Consider the following 17,643-nt stretch of genomic DNA (forward strand, 5'->3'; position numbering starts at 1 on the left):
ATTTGATGCCCTTCTGGTCTGAGAGAGTGCAGGGAATAATTTCAGTGTTTCTGAATCTGTCCAGGTTTGTTTTATGGCCTAAAATGTGGTCTATTTTGAAAAATGTTCCATGTGCTGCTGAGAAAAACGTATATTGTGTTGTTGCTGGGTGGAATAATCTGCAGATGTCTGTTAGATCTAGTTGGTCTATATAGTTGTTCAATTCTAAGGTTTCTCTGTTGAGTTTTTGCCTTGTTGATCTGCCCAAAGTTGAGAGTAGTTTGTTAAAGTCACCAACAATCACTGTGTTTTGATCTATGTATGGTTCCAAAGAATGTAAAGTTTGCTTGATGAACTTCGGAGCTCCGGGATTCGGTGTGTAGATATTTAGGATCGTTATGTCTTCCTGGAGGAAAGATCCTTTTAGTAGTATGTAGTCACCTTCTTTGTCTTTTCTCACTAATTTTAGTTTGAAGTCTATTTTATGATATAAGGATGGCAACTCCAGCCTGTTTACGGGGACTGTTAGCTTGATAGAGTTTATTCCAACCTCTCATTTTCAAAAGGTGTTTGTTTTGGGGGGTAAGATGTGTCTCTTTAAGACAGCAGAACTATGGATCTTGTTTTTGATCCAACTAGATAAACTGTTGTTTAATTGGAGAGTTAAGTCCATTGATATTGAGAGTCAGGATTGAGAAGTATTTATTATTTCCTGCCATTTTTACAAGCTTTCATTAGGGCCTGTGTCTTGATAGTTTTTGTGGTACTTAGATGTTATGAGTTTTAGGTGCCATGTCTTTCTCTGTATTACATTTGTGTTGGTTTTCCATGTGTAGAACATCTTTGAGAATTTTCTGTAGTGTTGGTTTTGTTGCCACATAATGTTGAAGCTTTTCCTTGGAATGGAATGTTTTTATTGTTCCCTCAGTTATGAATGAGAGCTTAGCTGGGTACAGTATTCTTGGTTGGTAGTTATTTAAATTCAGGGCATGGTATATATCATCCCAATCTCTTCTTGCTTGCATGGTCTCTGCTGAGAAATCTGGGGTTATTCTGATTGCTTTTCCTTTATAGGTGATTGTTCTCTTCTCCCTGGCTGCTTTTAGGATCTTTGGACTCTATTGATCCAGTTCTGATTATAATGTGGTGGTGGGATGTCCTTTTTTGGTCAGGTCTGTTTGGGGTTCTAAAAGCTTCTTGTATCTGGATGGGCCTGCCCTTCTGGATATTTGGGAAGTTTCTGAGATGATTCCCTGAAGTATATTTCCAGTACCATTGACCTCTTTCTCCTCACCCTCCTCAATACCAATCAGCCTTAAATTAGGCTTCCTAATTGTATCTTGGACCTCCTATAGTGTTTTCTCATATTTCCTAGATTGACTCATTTTCTGTTCTTTTTCTATAACAACTAAATTATCTTCAACCCCAGAAATTCTCTCTTCTGCATTGTCTAACCTGCTATCAAAACTATCTACTTTATTCTTCATCTCCTTTGCTTCTGATTGCTCATTTTTGATGCCTTGCATCTCTTCTTTTAGATCATGTATGGATTTCCATTTGAGTGCTTAGCTCAGCAGCTTTATTCTCTTTGGACATTTGTTGGAATTCAGTCACCTTTTTTTTGTAGATTCTATGAATTCGTCCATTTTTCTTTGAAAAACCTTTATTATGGCCTCCTTTATGGTTTCCCCTTTTTCACATATCACCTTGTTTATGCTTTCCTCTTGTGTAGCTGTGGCTTCCTCCCTTATCTCTTTCTTTATGTTTTCACATTTTTCATTAATGATGTTTATCAATTGCATTTGTATAGCACTTGGAAAGCTCTCTTCTAGATTTGCCACTGACTGCTCCATTGCCTGTTTATGTTGGGTGGGAGATGCTATTCCTTGATTTGACATTTTTCTTGAGTTTCTTGTTCTGCCCATTTGAGGATGGGAGCAAGATTAATACTAAACAAGATTATAATTTTTCAGATATAACCAACGTAGACCTTTTTAGTTGGCTGACAATAGATATTAGCTCTTTTAGATTGGTAATAACACTCTCTCTTTCCTTTTGTACACTTACATACAAATCTAATACAACCACAGATGACCAATTTATGACCAAAACAATAAGCCCCTCAATCCAATCTCTATTGTATTTAAGTCTCTCTGGACCTAGAGTATAATTGAACACCTAGATACACAGCATTGCTCAACAACCATCAAATGTAGATCCATGCATTATAAGAGTTGAAGGATGAACAGAGGACCAGATAGAAAAATAATATAAAAGACGACAAGGGAGGTAGGAAAAGAATAATACAGGAGTGTAAGAATATTATAGTAATGAACAAAGGGTATCATGTAAGGATAACTGACCTAAGGTGATAGACACGTAGAGTATTTGTGTAGAAAGTTTAGATGAACTTAGATAAAACTTATCAAAATAAGAAGAGTAATAAGAAGAATATATAGAGAAAAGAGAGAGGTTGATATAGGAAATTTCAGTGATACCAATTTAAGAAAGAAAAAAAGAAAAAAGAAACAAAACAGCAACAAAATAAAAGAGAACAGAACACACACACACATACACACACAAAACGAAAACAAAAACAAAAACAAAACAACAACAAAAAAAAAACCAAAAGAAAAAAGGTGGGGGGAGATTCCTCACTGTTCTCACTGTTCTGAGTTCTTACCCAAGAGATAGTAGGGTTGAGAACCCACAGTTTAAAAAGCAGGTGACTGTATCAATATGGATATCGTTTTTATTCAAACTGTACCCAGAGCTGTCACTGTGTTTCTAGGAACGACCACAGTGACAGCAGGATTGTAGGAAAAGAGAGGAGAAAAAAAGAAAAAAAGAAGAAAAAAAGGAATGAATCATAACATTAGGAAAAAAGGTGTAGGTTAAATGGCAAAGAGAAAAATAAGAACATTTAAAAATGCAAATGAAATGGGGTAAAAAAAATTAAAAAAGGGTATTCTTCAGTTTTTAATTGGGTTTTTTTTGGTGGTGGGAGAGGTTAGGGAACTTGTGTCTCCACTAAATTCAGGATCTAAACACTTCATAAAGTCTTTTTCTCTTGTGATTTGGCTTTGCGGTTTTTCGGATGAGATTGCTTGTTTGGTAAAACAAAGCTGAAAGATCCGCGGGCGGCTTTGTTTACCAGGTCTGCGGGCAGCGCAGGGGGATGGACTTCAGCAGCGCTGGGACCGGATTTCTGGCTAAGGAATCTCTGGGAAATCCTTTGCCAGTTAGAAAGGTGGAGCTGTCTGCAACCCCTCTCAGGCTCCAATTGCTTTGGCCTGGGTTGTTGCCAACAGTCAAGATGGCGCTGCTCTCAGCTGGTGGGGTGGGGCTCCCTCCCAATGCCGTTCCCGGAGCAGAAGTGGAAACTTCTCCCCGGAGCTACTCACAAATTGCTGGATTCTCCGGTTCCATGAAGCTGTCAGGTCTGGGCACGGCCTGGTGTCAGCTCTGGGCTCGCGCAGGCTCTGTGTGGCTCTGTCTGCAGCTGGCGGGTTTGCGCTGCTGTGGAGCGCTGTCTCTGCTCTGATTCAGAAAAGCTTTTGTCTCCCAGGCTGCTCCTCAGCTGAGCTCCATGCTCTCTTTTGCGCTGGTATTCTTCCTGTTTTTCCTCTCTGCCTGAGTTCTCTGTGGTCCTAAAGCTTAACTTGGATCAATTTCTGTTAGAGGACTGTCTCCTGCACTGCCAGTACATGAATCTTGACAGGAGCTCAGTACGTCTCACCCTGCACCGCTACCATCTCAGTACATTTCTTTCCTCGAAACTTTTTTAATAGGGACCCAGAAACACAACAAATCAGAGAAAGTCTGTTCTGTATGGCAAAAAAAAAAAAAAAGCTAGCAAACTAACTAAAAGCCTAGAGAGTGGGAGAAGATCTTTACTAACCATACAACAGACAAAGGCCTCATACTTAAAATATATTCTCAGCTCAAAAACTTGAATCACTCCAAAACTAATCTCCAAAGAAACAACCATCCCATTAAAAGATGGGCCAAAGATTAAAGAGAGTCTTCTCTGAAGAAGAAATAAGAATAGACGCATGAAGAAATGCTCATCTCTGGCCATAAAAGAAATGCAAATCAAAACAACTCTAAGATTCCACCTCACTCCAGTTAGAAAGGCCATGATCATGAAATCTAATAACAGTAGATGCTGGAGGGGATGCTGGAGGGATCACTACGAGTGAGTGCAAACTCATTCAACCACTCTGTGCCAGAGCCACCTGGCAGTGAATCAGGATTCCTGAAATAGGGGGTAGGGACTAAGGAAATGAAAAGAGAGAAACACATGGGATTCGGGAGCCTAAGTCAGCCGCCCAAGACTCCAGCCTCAGACTTTGTCCTATGGCCATGAGCTTAAGACTGTAGCTTATGACTGTAGCACAGTTTTGTGAAGTAATGCACCTTTTATCTGGTGATATAATGTAACCCTTCTATTAATTACAATAAAAATTTATGGGAAAAAAATTTTTAAAAATTCTTGCCATTAGATGGGCCTCTAATCTTAGTTTACTCAAGAGATCTGAGAATTCAAGTTGAAAGGCATTCTCAGCAAAAGATATCTAATCAACAACCAAAACAGCTGGAAGTAGAGGTGTGGTTCTAGTAGTAGAATGCTAGCATAGGGACAGCACCCAAGCCCTGAGTTAAAGCCTCAGGCAGGGTTAGTACAGCCCCCCCACCACAGAAAAAGAAAAGTCTTGCTATGTTGAAAACAATTGTACTACCATGAGATTAAAAGAAAAATAATTCAGAGAGAAAATGATTTCCTATTGAGAACTATGAATAAAATTGTGTTAACACAGCACAGTGAGAGGGGCTCCAGATTTAAAGACTGAATGTAACAAAAATAGTCTTTTTTTTATTACATTCACTAGGTTGGAAACATAGCTGACACTTGAAAAGGTCTGGGTTCTGTCATAGGTAACCCAGGAGCTTTTATGACCATTATTCAACTACGGAATGATGTTTATGAACCAATAGAGAATGTGAAGAATGGATGCCAACTTTGTTTTGTTTATATTAAGCTGCTTTTCATAATATTGTTATCCCACTAATTAATGGTATGACTACATTTCAGGCTATTTTGTTTATAATTTAAAATTTTGTTAAATTCATAACTGAAAGAAATAAAACAATTAGAAAGGAAATAATGTGTTAAATTACTTATATACTGATTATAGAAAATTTGAAATGTGTGGGTACATTTCTAATAATTAGAAGCTCATTCCTATAATCCTAGCTACTCAGGTGGTTGAGAACCAGCTGAGGCAAAAACATATGCAAGACTATCTCCAATTCACAAACAAAGCTAGACTGAAGGTATTTCGCAAGTGGTAGAATACCATCTGTTAGTGAAAAAGCTAACTAAGCCTTGAGTTCAAACCACAGTCCAACCACCAAAAAGATTAGAAAAGGCTAATTGGAGAAGGTTTCTAGATTCAAAGTAAGTGTATAAAAATAAAATATATTTTACATACCAACAACAATTAAAAGAAAATGATTGTAGGGAATGTTGGTACATACCTATCCTCCCATTACTTGAAGGTGGAGGCAGGAGAATCAGAAGTTAGAGGACAGCTTTGGGATATATAGTGAACTGAAGGAGAGCCTAAATTATGTAATGAGGACTTGTCTCAAAAAAAAAAAATAAGTGCTTAAAAATACATGTAGTATCATTAGGAAAATGGCGCCGAGACAGTAGGGACGCTGCCTAGCTCTCTCCCACACAAAGAGAGAACCAGGGAATCTCACGAGCCAACTACCTTAAGAAATCCACAATAACAAACTCAAGAAGCAACAGAGACGACTCAAACCAGAAAAGAAATCTAGATAAAGCTCACATCCAGCTTTCTCAAAGAATTCAGAATGCGAAGACCCCTCCCCCATCCCTCGCCGCCGGCTCCAAGCTGCGAAAAGCCGCAGCGGAGGGTGCAGGGCTGGGCAGCCCCGACTCGCAGAAACCAGCATAGGACCAGGCCAGCAAGTGGCAGAAGCCAGACGCAGGAACCAGCGCAGACCAGAACAGCAAGCAGCAGAACCCAGACGCAGTTCACAGGCAGCGGCTGAGATCCAAGGAGAGCGAATGATTCTCCAACACCGTGGAACAGCTCACAGCCACAGGCTGAGGAGTGAGTAGCCCAGCGGGTAGCCCAGTGGGTAGCTCAGCGGGTCCCCAAATCCACTGGGAAAGCAGAGCTGGTGGCAAGCTATAGAACTTAACTCAGACCCCTCCACCCCGCCTGAGAAAGACTGGCAAATGCAGGGGAGCAAGGAATTTAGAATCCTGTCCCTTCCCTCAACAGCCCCCTCCCCCAGGCCATTGACTGGAGACAGACAGGCAGGCGGGTGCTAAAACCCAGCACCTCACCAAAGGGGGCGGAGGTGTCCCTGCTACCACCCGCCCAATAGGTTCCTCTCTCAGGCCATTGACCAGAGACTGACAGGCAGGCAGGCGCTATGACCCAGCACCCCACCAAAGGGGGTGGAGGTGTCCCAGCTCACCCACCCAACAGGTTCCTCTCCCAGGCCACAGAATCTGGAGAGCAGGGGGCACTGAGACCCTGCCTTCCAACAGCGGGTGGGGTGCATGGGAATCTAGGAGCCAGCATCTGTCCCACTCAAATCTTGAGCCGGGCACCCTCCTGCTGGGAATCCCCAGCAAGACAGCACCAAGGGGCCCCACACAGTCACAGACTATGGCCAAAGAGGTGGAAATACAGCAGGGAACTGAAGGGTAGACCAGTAGCCAAGCTTACCTTCTGAGAATCAGAAAGGCGCGGCTCCACCCTTGGAGCCCACGTCCTCGGCTGGGCACCATCCCTGGGAACAGAGCAGAAACCTGCTGGTCCAGCTGAGAGCTCCTGGAAACCCCCAAACTCCAGACCCTTGGCCAGGGGCCCGCCCCTGGAAACAGCACAGGAAAACCAACCATCCACCCAGCGCGCTGAGACTGAAGCGCGCTGAGACTGAAGTGCGCTGAGACTGAAGTATGCAGATTCATCCCACGGCCCACTGTGAGGACACTGGTTGGGCTGAAAGCTAGTCGTGCAGCAGCACACAGCCTCTGGGAACAGGCCGAACACCTGCAAAAACTGCAAACTCTGACCTAGTCAGCAGCAGAATCAATTTGGTTGATAACCACAGGTATGCACAGATTCCCAGAACCACCAGTCCCAATCCAAGTAAAGACCGCCACCTACCCACCCCAGAGCAAACCTACAACAACAGTTCCCAATGCCTAGAAGAGCGCAAAGACAAATTATGACATACATAAATAATCAAAATCCCACACAAAGCTCAAAAGGAAACAAGAGTGAAGGGGCGAGAGAGATGTCACCATCCCAAGAAATGACACCTGAAGAGACATGAAATATGACTAATCAAGGAGATGATTTTGGAAATGAAGGCTGAATTCCAAAAACAAAAGCAAGAAATTTCCAAGGAACTCTTTGAATTCAAAAGAGAAGTGGAAGAAAAGTTCAATACCCTCTCAGCAGACTTGATCAGCTCAGTCTCCACACTTCAAGCAAAAATGGAAGCATTAAGCAGCAGATTGACTGAGATGGAGAATAGAATATCAGGAACGGAAGATAAAACACAAGAGCTGGAACAGAGAATCGCCACCTTGGAAAAATCAGTCAGAATCCACCAGAGAGAACTCCAGGACCTGGCAGATGCAGCAAAGAAGTCTAACCTTCATATAATAGGGATTGATAAGGGGGCCGAATTTCAGGACAAAGGAATGCAACCCTTATTCACCAAAATCATAGCAGAGAACCTCCCCAAAAGGGAAAATACTCACATTGCTGAAGGTTTGAGGACTCCAAATAGGCAAGATCCCAGAAGGAACTCATCTAGACATATCATAGTAAAGACACTAGACCCAAATACCAAGGAATTGATCTTAAATGCTGGAAAAACAAAGAAAGAGCTATACTACAATGGGGAAAAAAAATAGAATTACAGCAGATCTCTCTACGCAAACCCTAAATGCAAGAAAAGCTAAATGGTGAAAGTCTGGAACCATTCACCTTAAAATCAGGAACTAGACAGGGATGCCCACTCTCTCCACTTCTCTTCAATATAGTGCTGGAACCCTCAGCCAGAGCAATAAGGCAAGAAAAGGACATCAAAGGGATCCACATAGGGAAAGAAGAAATTAAGCTATCCCTATTCACAGATGACATGATCCTCTACTTAAGTGACCCAACAAACTCCACTCCCAAACTTCTAGAATTAATAAACTACTTTAGCAAAGTGTCAGGATACAAAATTAACCTTCAGAAGTCAGTAGCCTTCTTGTACACCAATAATACACAAACAAAGGCCAAATCAAGAAAATGATCCCATTCGCAATATCACCCAAAAGAATAAAATACTTTGGAATATACTTAACCAAAGATATAAAGGAATTATTCAATGAAAACTATAAAAGCCTAACGAAAGAAATTAAAGAGGACACTAGGAAATGGAAAGACATCCCATGCTCATGGCTAGGGAGAACCAACATAGTGAAAATGGCTATACTGCCAAAATTGATGCACAAATTCAATGCAATCCTCATCAAAATCCCAAAGACATTCTTTATGGAAATTGAAGATATAATCCAAAGATTCATATGGAACAAGAAAAGACCTAGAATAGCCAAAACAATTCTAAGCAAAAAGAGCAATGTTGGAGGTATTACAATACCAGACTTCAAACTCTACTATAGAGCCATAATAACAAAAACTGCTAGGTATTGGCACAAAAACCGACCAGAAGATCAGTGGAACAGAATAGAAGACCCAGAAATAGAACCACATACATATAGGCAACTTGTATTTGACAAAGGAGCCAAAGATATACAGTGGAACAAACACAGTTTATTCAATTATTGGTGCTGGCAAAACTGGGCAGCTACATGCAGAAAACTAAAAAGTGACCCTAGCCTTTCGCCATGCACAAGCATTAACTCAAAGTGGATCAAAGACCTCAACGTCAGACCGGAAACTGTGAAACTGCTCCATGATAAAGTAGGAGAGACACTGGAACTCATAGGCACAAGCAAAAGATTCCTGAACAGAATCCCAGGGTCACAACAGATAGGAGAGATAATAAATGGGACCACCTAAAAATAAAAAGTTTCTGTACAGATAAAAACATAGTCACAAAAGTAGAGAGACAGCCAACCAGTATGCTTAATATCCAGTATCTACAGGGGACTCAAGAAATTAATCCCCCCCCAAATCCAATAAACCATTCACTAAATGGGCAAGGGAACTAAAGAGAGACTTATCAGAAGAAGAGATTAAAATGGCAGAAAAACATATGAGAAAATGTTCATCATCTATGGTCATAAAGGAAATGCAAATAAAAACAACCCTAAGATATCACCTTACCCCAACAAGAACCTGGGTCTTTGTGCATGCTAAGAAGCACTCTGTCACTAAGCCAAACTCCCAGCCCCTTTGAGGGTTTGTTTTTTTTGTTTTTTGTCTTTTTTGGAGAACTCTATAATAGTTTCCATAGTAATTGAACTACTTCCCCCCAATATTCATGCCAGCACGTTTTCTTTCTTTTCTTTCTTTTCTTTCTTTCTTTCTTTCTTTCTCTTCCTTCCTTCCTTCCTTCCTTCCTTCCTTCCTTCCTTCCCTCCTTTCTTTCTTTCCTTCCTTGCTTCCTTTCTCTCTTTCTTTCTTTTTTCCTTCTTTCTTTCTCGCCTTTTTTGTTTTGCTTTCATTTTGGTTTTTTTTTGGAGGGGGGGTTGGTGTGTCATGGGGCTTGATCTTGTCCTGGGTGCTGTCCCTGAGCTCTTCAGCTCAAGGCTACCACCCTACCCTTGAGCCATGCCTCACTTCCCAGTTTTCTGGATGTTAATTAGAGATAAGAATCTCTGGACCTTTGTGCCCAGGCTGGCTTTGAACCTTGATCCTCAGGTCTCAGCCTCCTGAGTACCTAGGATTACTGGCATAAGCCACCGCACCCGGCTGTTCTCCTTTTTTTTTCCCTTCCTGCTTTCTCTCTCTCCTTCCTTCCTTCCTTTTTTCTTTCTCTTCCTTCTTTCTTTCTTCTTTCTTTCTGTAACTGGGATTGAAGACAGGACATTGCACTTGCTAGGGAAGGGCTTTGTCTCTGAGGTACATCCCAGCTCTCTGTGTTCTTGATAGATTGCCATTTTTGACTGAAGTTAGATGTGAAGTTTTTGAGTTGCATGTTGTTCATGTGAAAATTGTTGCCTTTTCTTCGTTTATTTGATGTTTGTATTTTTTCCCACAGATTTTCAGTTCATTTGGATTTTTATGTACAATTTAATTTTTTTAGGTCTCATATATCCTATATATCAATCTTTTACCCATTGAATAGCAGATGAAGACTTTTTCCTTCTATAAATTATCTCTCAGTGCTGGCATTGCTTCCTTTTGATGTGCAGAAACTTTAATTTGATGCAGTCCCATTTATGCATTGTTGTTCATATTTGCTGGGCCATTGGAGTCCTATTTAGAGAATAATTACCTATTTCTATAACTTCCAGAATACAAGATAGAAGGGAAGTGATCAAAGAGAGTAAAATGCATAAGGAGGCCATTTCTGAATTCTGAATGGTGGGTCATTAAATCTAGATCACTCTACATAGCAGAATGAATGGAAAAGGAAAAAAATTAAAGAAAAATGCTGGGGAATAATTGTCAGAATTTGTGAACTCGGTGGAACATGAACTAACATCCAGAGATGACAGAGCCTTTGCGATGGAGTAGTGCTATGTCCATTCCTACAAATGAAGGACTTGGCAGAAAAGCCTAGCAAGAAAACCCAGCTACATCTGAACTGCTTACAGACATGGAGTACTGTCACAGTATGTTCCCCATCCTCACACTTTATCACTTCAAAACAGTCCTAAAGATGGATAAGGTAGATATAGGAGCATATATATCAGGGAAGAATTGGTAGACAAATGCTTCTAATTTAATTTAATTTCAATGCTTCTAATTTTAAATTTTTATTATCTTTAAGTAGCCTACAAAGAAGATGCTATTTAATAAAGCGTTTTATGAATACAATGCATTTTGATCAGTATCACTGCTTCAATGGATCCTTCTTGGATCCATCCTTCCTTTCTCTTAATTTTGTGGTATATAAAATGAATTCTTGACTGCATCCTTCTCCCTTTCCCTTGGTCATTCATCTATCTCTCTTCCTCAGTCCAACCCCCTACTCTTGCAAGTACTCATATCCTGGTACTTATTTTGTTGAACTTCGAATTAGTCGTTCTAAAGTAGATTGTACTATTTGAGCTCTCCATAGAATTTTATACTTCAGATGTGGACAGGAGGGATCACTACTACACTGTTGGTGGGAGTGCAAACTCATTCAACTGGAAAGCAGTATGGCAGTTCCTCAAAAGACTAAACATAGAGCTCCCCTATGACACAGCAATTCCACTACTTGGCATTTACCCAATCATCCAGAAACAAGGACATACTAAATCCACCAGCACAATAATGCTCATTGCAGCACTATTTACCATAGCAAAGATATGGAACCAACCTAGATGTCCCTCAGTTGATGAGTGGATCAACAAGATGTGGTATTTGTACACAATGGAATTCTATGCTGCTGTCAGAAAGAATGACATTGCCCCATTTGTTAGGAAATGAAAGACTTGGAAAAGATCATATTAAGTGAAGTAAGCCAGACTCAAAGGAACTTAGGCTCAATGGTTTCCCTCATTTGTCATAATCCGTAGAAACCTTAGGCTCTCCTAGCAGAGATTTGCAATAGAGCAAAACCTTGATACAAAAGGCCATATAGTAGGATGCTAAATGAAAGGATCTCTAGAATATAGAAACATAAGCCGTATAATGAATGATTGTTGTTCTTAAGGTACTATGATATCTCTCATCTCTTTTGCTGTCCCTTGGTTATCTCATATTGTTACAGTATCTCACTTTGTTACCTGATATATCGGATATATTTGTATTTGGTTATTTGAAATTGGATAGGGAACGGGGGAAAACAAGATGAGGGGTGGGGGTGGGGGAAGGAAATGGGGACCAAGACATGTGAAAGGGTATCAATGTATGGGAATTAATGCACCATCTATCTGGCAAATATCATGTAACCCTTCTATTAATTACAATAAAAAATATATGAAAAAAAGAAAAAAAAGAATTTTATACTTCAGTTAATTCATCAGTAACCACTTGCATGCCACCCAGTGTGTTTATGTGTAGATTTATAGGCACATTCTAGTTACCACAAATGAGGGAAACCATGCAATCTTTGTTTCTCTGGGTCTGGCTTAGTTCACTTAATCTAATTTTCCCAAGTGTTTCTGTTTCCTTGTGAATGATAAACCATCATTCTTTCTAATAAATGAGTAAAATTCTATTGTGTACTACACCACCTTTTCTTGATTGATCCATTCATCCATTCAGGGACATTTGGGTTGATTCCATATCATGCCTACCGGTGAATTGTGCTGCAATGGACATGGTTGTTACTAGTGAATTTACTGCAACTTTGTGTTCTACTGGTTATTTATCCTAGGAGTAAAATTGGTAGATAATAAGATATGCTATGTTTAGTTTTTTGTTGCTTTCCAGGGTAGTTGAACAAGTTTACATTTCCACCAGTGGTATATTAGGGTTCTTTTTTAGCCAGAGCCTCATCAGCACTGTTGGTTTCTTTCCTTGAAATTGGCCATTCTATTGGGATTAGGTGGAATTGCAGTGTTATTGTGATTTGCATTTCCTTTATGGCCAGAGATGTTGAACGTTTCTTCATGTGTCTACTGGCCATTTTTACTTCTTCTAAGAAATGTCTCTGAAAGTCATTAGCACATTTATTAATTGCATTATTATTTCTTTGGTGGTTTGTTTTTGAGGGCCCAATTTTTTGAGCTGTAATTTTTGAACTGTAAATATATTCTGTATATAAAGCTCTGGTCTGACAGATAACTGGTAAATATCTTCTCCCATTCTGTGCTCTTAGTTAGCATGTTAGCTATGTCTTTGCCATGCAGAATGCAATCCCATTCACTACTTTGAAGCTTTGCTTTACTGTGCCCCACTTCCAACTCTTATAGCAGATTACTAACAGTATATCATGGATCTTACTTATTATATATGAACTAGCAGTATATAAAATTTTACACTTTCAAGTATCTAGAAAAGTGCTTCCCCCGACACCCCCCCCCCCCGGTTCTCTGAGAATGCTGGGGAAGGCAGGGGGAAATGATAAATACAATCATAAAGGGTTAAATGCAATCCATCCTTCTAACTCTTCTGATTCAATTCTCCATCTTCAAAACAGTGTATTCTTTAATATTCAAATCAGATTGAATATTCTGTGCTTAAACATTGCAAACAGCTCTCCCAATGCACTTGGAATAAAATGTACACACTTTACAATGGCCTGTGAGAGCTTCTGTGGCTTGGCGGTTGCCCACCTCTGTGAATCATCTACCACTTATCCCTCGCCCACTCTGTTAGTCAGACTTTTCATGGCTGTAACAAAACCTGACATAAACAACATAAGGGGAAGAAAATTTTATTTTGACTCACAGTTTCTGAAGTGTCATTCCGTCCATCGTGGTGGGATGGGTGTGGTAAAGCAATGCAATTCACATTTTAGTGGCCTGGAAGCAGAATACAAGACCTGAAGATTTAATTTCCTCCTACTTCCTGTTTTTCTTCCACAGAGGTCCCAGCCTATGGGACAGTGCTGACCACATTCAGAGAAGGGCTTCTATTTACTCTTCCTCAATGAAAACCCCCTCACAGACATATACAGAGTTGTGCCTGGCTAATCTGCTTGGCCTTCTCAATCAATCAAATTGACAATGAAGATTCATCATTCTGTCAGTGCTGGTGGCTCACACCCATCATCTTAACTATTCGAAAGGCTGAGACTTGAGGATACAGGTTAGAGGTCAGTCAGGCAGGAAAGATTATCTTTTCTTGCATTTTTGGGGGATGGGGGGTGGGACAGGGAGTCAATCATGAGGCTTGAACTCAGGACCTGGGCACTGTCTCTGAGCTCTTTTGCTCAAAACTAGCGCCACGTTGAGCCATAGTTCCACTTCAGGTTTTCTGGTGATTAATTAGAGAGAAGATCACATGGACTTTTTTTGCCAACACTGGCTTTGAACCATGATCTCAGATCTCAACCTCCTGAGTAGCTAGGATTTACATGCATGAGTCACCAGTGCCCTGCTTCCATGAAATTCTTACCTCCTATTAATGATCTCAGCAGCCAGACCTGGAGCTGTGGCTCAATTGGTAGATTGGTAGTCTTGAGCAAAGAAACTCAGGGAGAGTACTCAGGCCCTTAAAGCCCCATGACCAGAACACACACACACACACACACACACACACACACACACACAAGCTTCACCATCCCACCATCAAGTTCCCATCACTCCAGCCTTTGCTTTAACAGCAATGAGAACCTGCTTCCTCCACAGTATTTGGTTCTTCCAGAACCCTCCTGCAGCACTCTGATCCAGACTTTCTCTCAGCTTTGTCTTGCCAGTTAGGTTTCAGGTGAAAAGTCTCCTCCAGTTAATTCATATTGATGGCTCCTCCCCATGTGTCCTCTTGGTGGCCTTGTCAAAATTTATTGAACTTAATTGTACAGGTTTGGATTTATTTCTGGGCTTTTTATTCTTTCCATGTTCTTATGGTAGAACTATACTGTTTCAAGTACTACAGCTTCCTAGTACAGTTTTGAAATGGGAAATATGCTGCTTCCAATATTGCTTTTTGTTTTTTCAGTGTTTCTCTGAATAGTCTAGTCTTAAAGAAATTAGAATTAGTCTTTTTGTCTTTTTGTGAAGAATGCCACTAGAATTTGCCATGAATGGACCTGGAGGATGTAGTGCTAAATGAAATAAGCCAGCACAGAAATAAATAGTACATGATCTCACTTATGTGTAGAATCTTGTTCTCTTAAGTCAAACATACATGATAGAGAATATAATAATAAATATATAATATTTATAAATTATATAATAAAGAATAATAAATTAAGTAAAAAATGTAATAAAGAAAGAGTAAATCCTTCCTTACAGGAAGGATTGGAGGAATGAGGCAATTTAGTCAAAAGATACAAAGTAGCATTTATATGGGATAAACAAGTCTAGAGAACTAATGTATAATAGGGAAACTCCAGTTAATTTATTAGGAATGATTACTAATTTTTTTTGACATTGCTGGGCTTGAGCTCAGGGCCTGAGCACTGTTCTTGGGCTTTCTCAAAGCTAGAGCTTTACCACTTGAGCCATTGTACCACTTCTGGTTTTTTCTGTATATGTGATATTGAGGAATCAAACTGGGGTCTTCATGCTTGCTAGGCAAGCACTCTTTTTTTTTTTTCCAGTCCTGGGCTTGAGCTCAGAGCCTGAGCACTTTCTCAAGGTTAGAGCTCTACCACTTGAGCTAGGCAAGCACTCTTACCACTGGGCCAAACTCCTGGCCCCAGGAATGATTATTATTTAGGAGATTTTAGGCGCTCTTATGACAGAAGAAACCGCTATGTGTAATAGTTAATTTACTTCACTATGGTAACAATTTTACTCTCTATATATATTCCATTGCATTATTTTGTAAACCTCAATAGGCAATAAAATGTATACTTAAGTGATATTAAAAATTATATAAAATGCTAGAAGAAAGTGACAAATGGAAACTAGAAAAGGGAGTTTGCCCACAACTTAGCTTAAGTATTAAAGGAAACAATGTTTCCCTGGAGACCTGGTCTTATGGAAAGAGTTGTAGTTTGTGAGAGAAGAGTTAAAACCAAGAAAAGCACTTCTTTACCAGGTGCCTGGTTCAACAGATAATTGAAGTAATAAAAATGTATCCATTTTTTTATTGATTAGGAGAAAGTTGATGAGTAAGATTTGCCCCCAGGTTCAATGTTAGAGACCTATATCAACTGAGGACTACCTAATGTGCTTGAAGAATGAATTGAATCCTCAGGATTGTCCTTGAGTCTTAAACAACACCATCTATCCCTGTCCCTTCCTGCCTCTCATCAAAGATGAGAGGTATTTGGCAGAAAAGTTGCTAAGCAAACCAAAAGGCAGACTTCCCCCAGAAGCTGCAAATAATGGTAACCTTTCCTCTAGGATCGCACATCTTTATTTTAGTCTCTACTTTCAAACTTGACATCTGGCTTTTAGGATCTCAACACAGGACCAGATTTAATGGCATACAACATGGAAACAATAAAAACAACTCGCATGTATCTTGGTAATTTAGTCAGGGCTCTACCTGGCATTAATCATTCACGGACTCCCAGAGTAGCAGGCAGTCTCACAGTTGCTCTTCCTTACTTTCAAGGTTCCATTAGGGGCCCTTCTCTGTCCAACTGTTAGTACCTTTGTAATTTTTAAATTGCCTTCTCCTTATGAACTAAAGTTCATGTTAAAATAAGTCTTACTAGTTATATGTTATTCTTTTTTACAAGGCATTATTTTTCAATACTCTGATATTTCTCTAAATTCTTTATGACTTTCTAAAAATAACTGCGGGTGTGCTCATAAATTCATTAGCTAATCCCATTGGGACTCAATAATGCATATTACAGGCCTTCTGATTGTTATATATTAGATTTTCTCAAGAATTCCCTTACCTGTTATTATCAACATAGCTATATTGACAGGATCTTCATTACTTCCTAATTGTCCATACTTATTTTTTCTTGTTGAAGATCAATTTTTTAAATCAAGTCTTGTCATTTTGAAAGTATCATAGACATGTTTAAACTGTTAATATTAATGTGTTTCATATCTTTCTAGTCTATTTCCTCCTTTATCATAGAAAATTATAAAATTTATTCATCACCTTTTGCTTTAAAATACTTGCTTTTAAAAGAAGTACACAGTGAGAGTAGGATACATGCTTGGCTTTTTCCCCCTGAAATAAAAATACAAAAATGATCCTTCATATTCAAAGATAACTTTGTGAACAGCGATAGTTCTTATTCTAACCTAACATCTAAACTACACATTAACTCTTAAAATTACCCCATAACCGCTTGGACTTAGGTCATGTAAGATAAAGTGGCTGGTAAGATTTAGAAGAGTGCAATAATCCAGTATTTTGTTGGATAGCCATTTTAGCTTATGTAACACTTGTTATTTTTTTATGATTTGAGTTTAAATAAATAAAAGTTAATCCAAAGGTTATATTATTTTTAAAAAAAAGAATTAGAACAGTGAATACCTGCAAAAGTCTTCTAAATTATATTTTGGTGATTGCTAACCAGTCTGTTTTCTGTTTGCTATATACCATTTTTCAGTAAATTTCATACCTGGCAAAGCTGCTAAACAATGTACTTCCTTTTTTCTTTATTTTCTTGTCTTTCTTTTTTTAATTTTATTTTTTATTATCAGGGTAATATATAGAGGGGTTGCAGTTACATTAGCCAGATAGTAGGTGTATTACTTCTCACATATTGATATCCTTTCTCATGTTTTTGTCCCCATTTTCTCCCCCCACCCACTCCCAATCATCTTGTTTTCCCCATTTCCCTTTGCTATTTCAAATAAACAAATAAATGTACATGCAATTTACCAGATAACAAAGTCAGATACATTAACAATATGAGATTAACCAAAGGGCAAAAAGAGAGGAGACATCACACAATACATTAAGAACA

General features: G+C 39.4%; 1 protein-coding gene across 6 annotated transcripts in view; it reads left to right on the forward strand.

Moving 5' to 3' along the window:
- The window catches only part of Arb2a (ARB2 cotranscriptional regulator A), a 391,209-nt gene that overhangs the window by 364,435 nt on the left and 9,131 nt on the right, over positions 1-17,643 (forward strand). The window lies entirely within an intron of this gene.

The sequence above is a fragment of the Megascapheus bottae genome, chromosome 4, assembly GCF_031878675.1.
Source record: "Megascapheus bottae isolate mThoBot1 chromosome 4, mThoBot2.hap1, whole genome shotgun sequence".
Taxonomy (NCBI): Eukaryota; Metazoa; Chordata; class Mammalia; order Rodentia; family Geomyidae; genus Megascapheus; species Megascapheus bottae.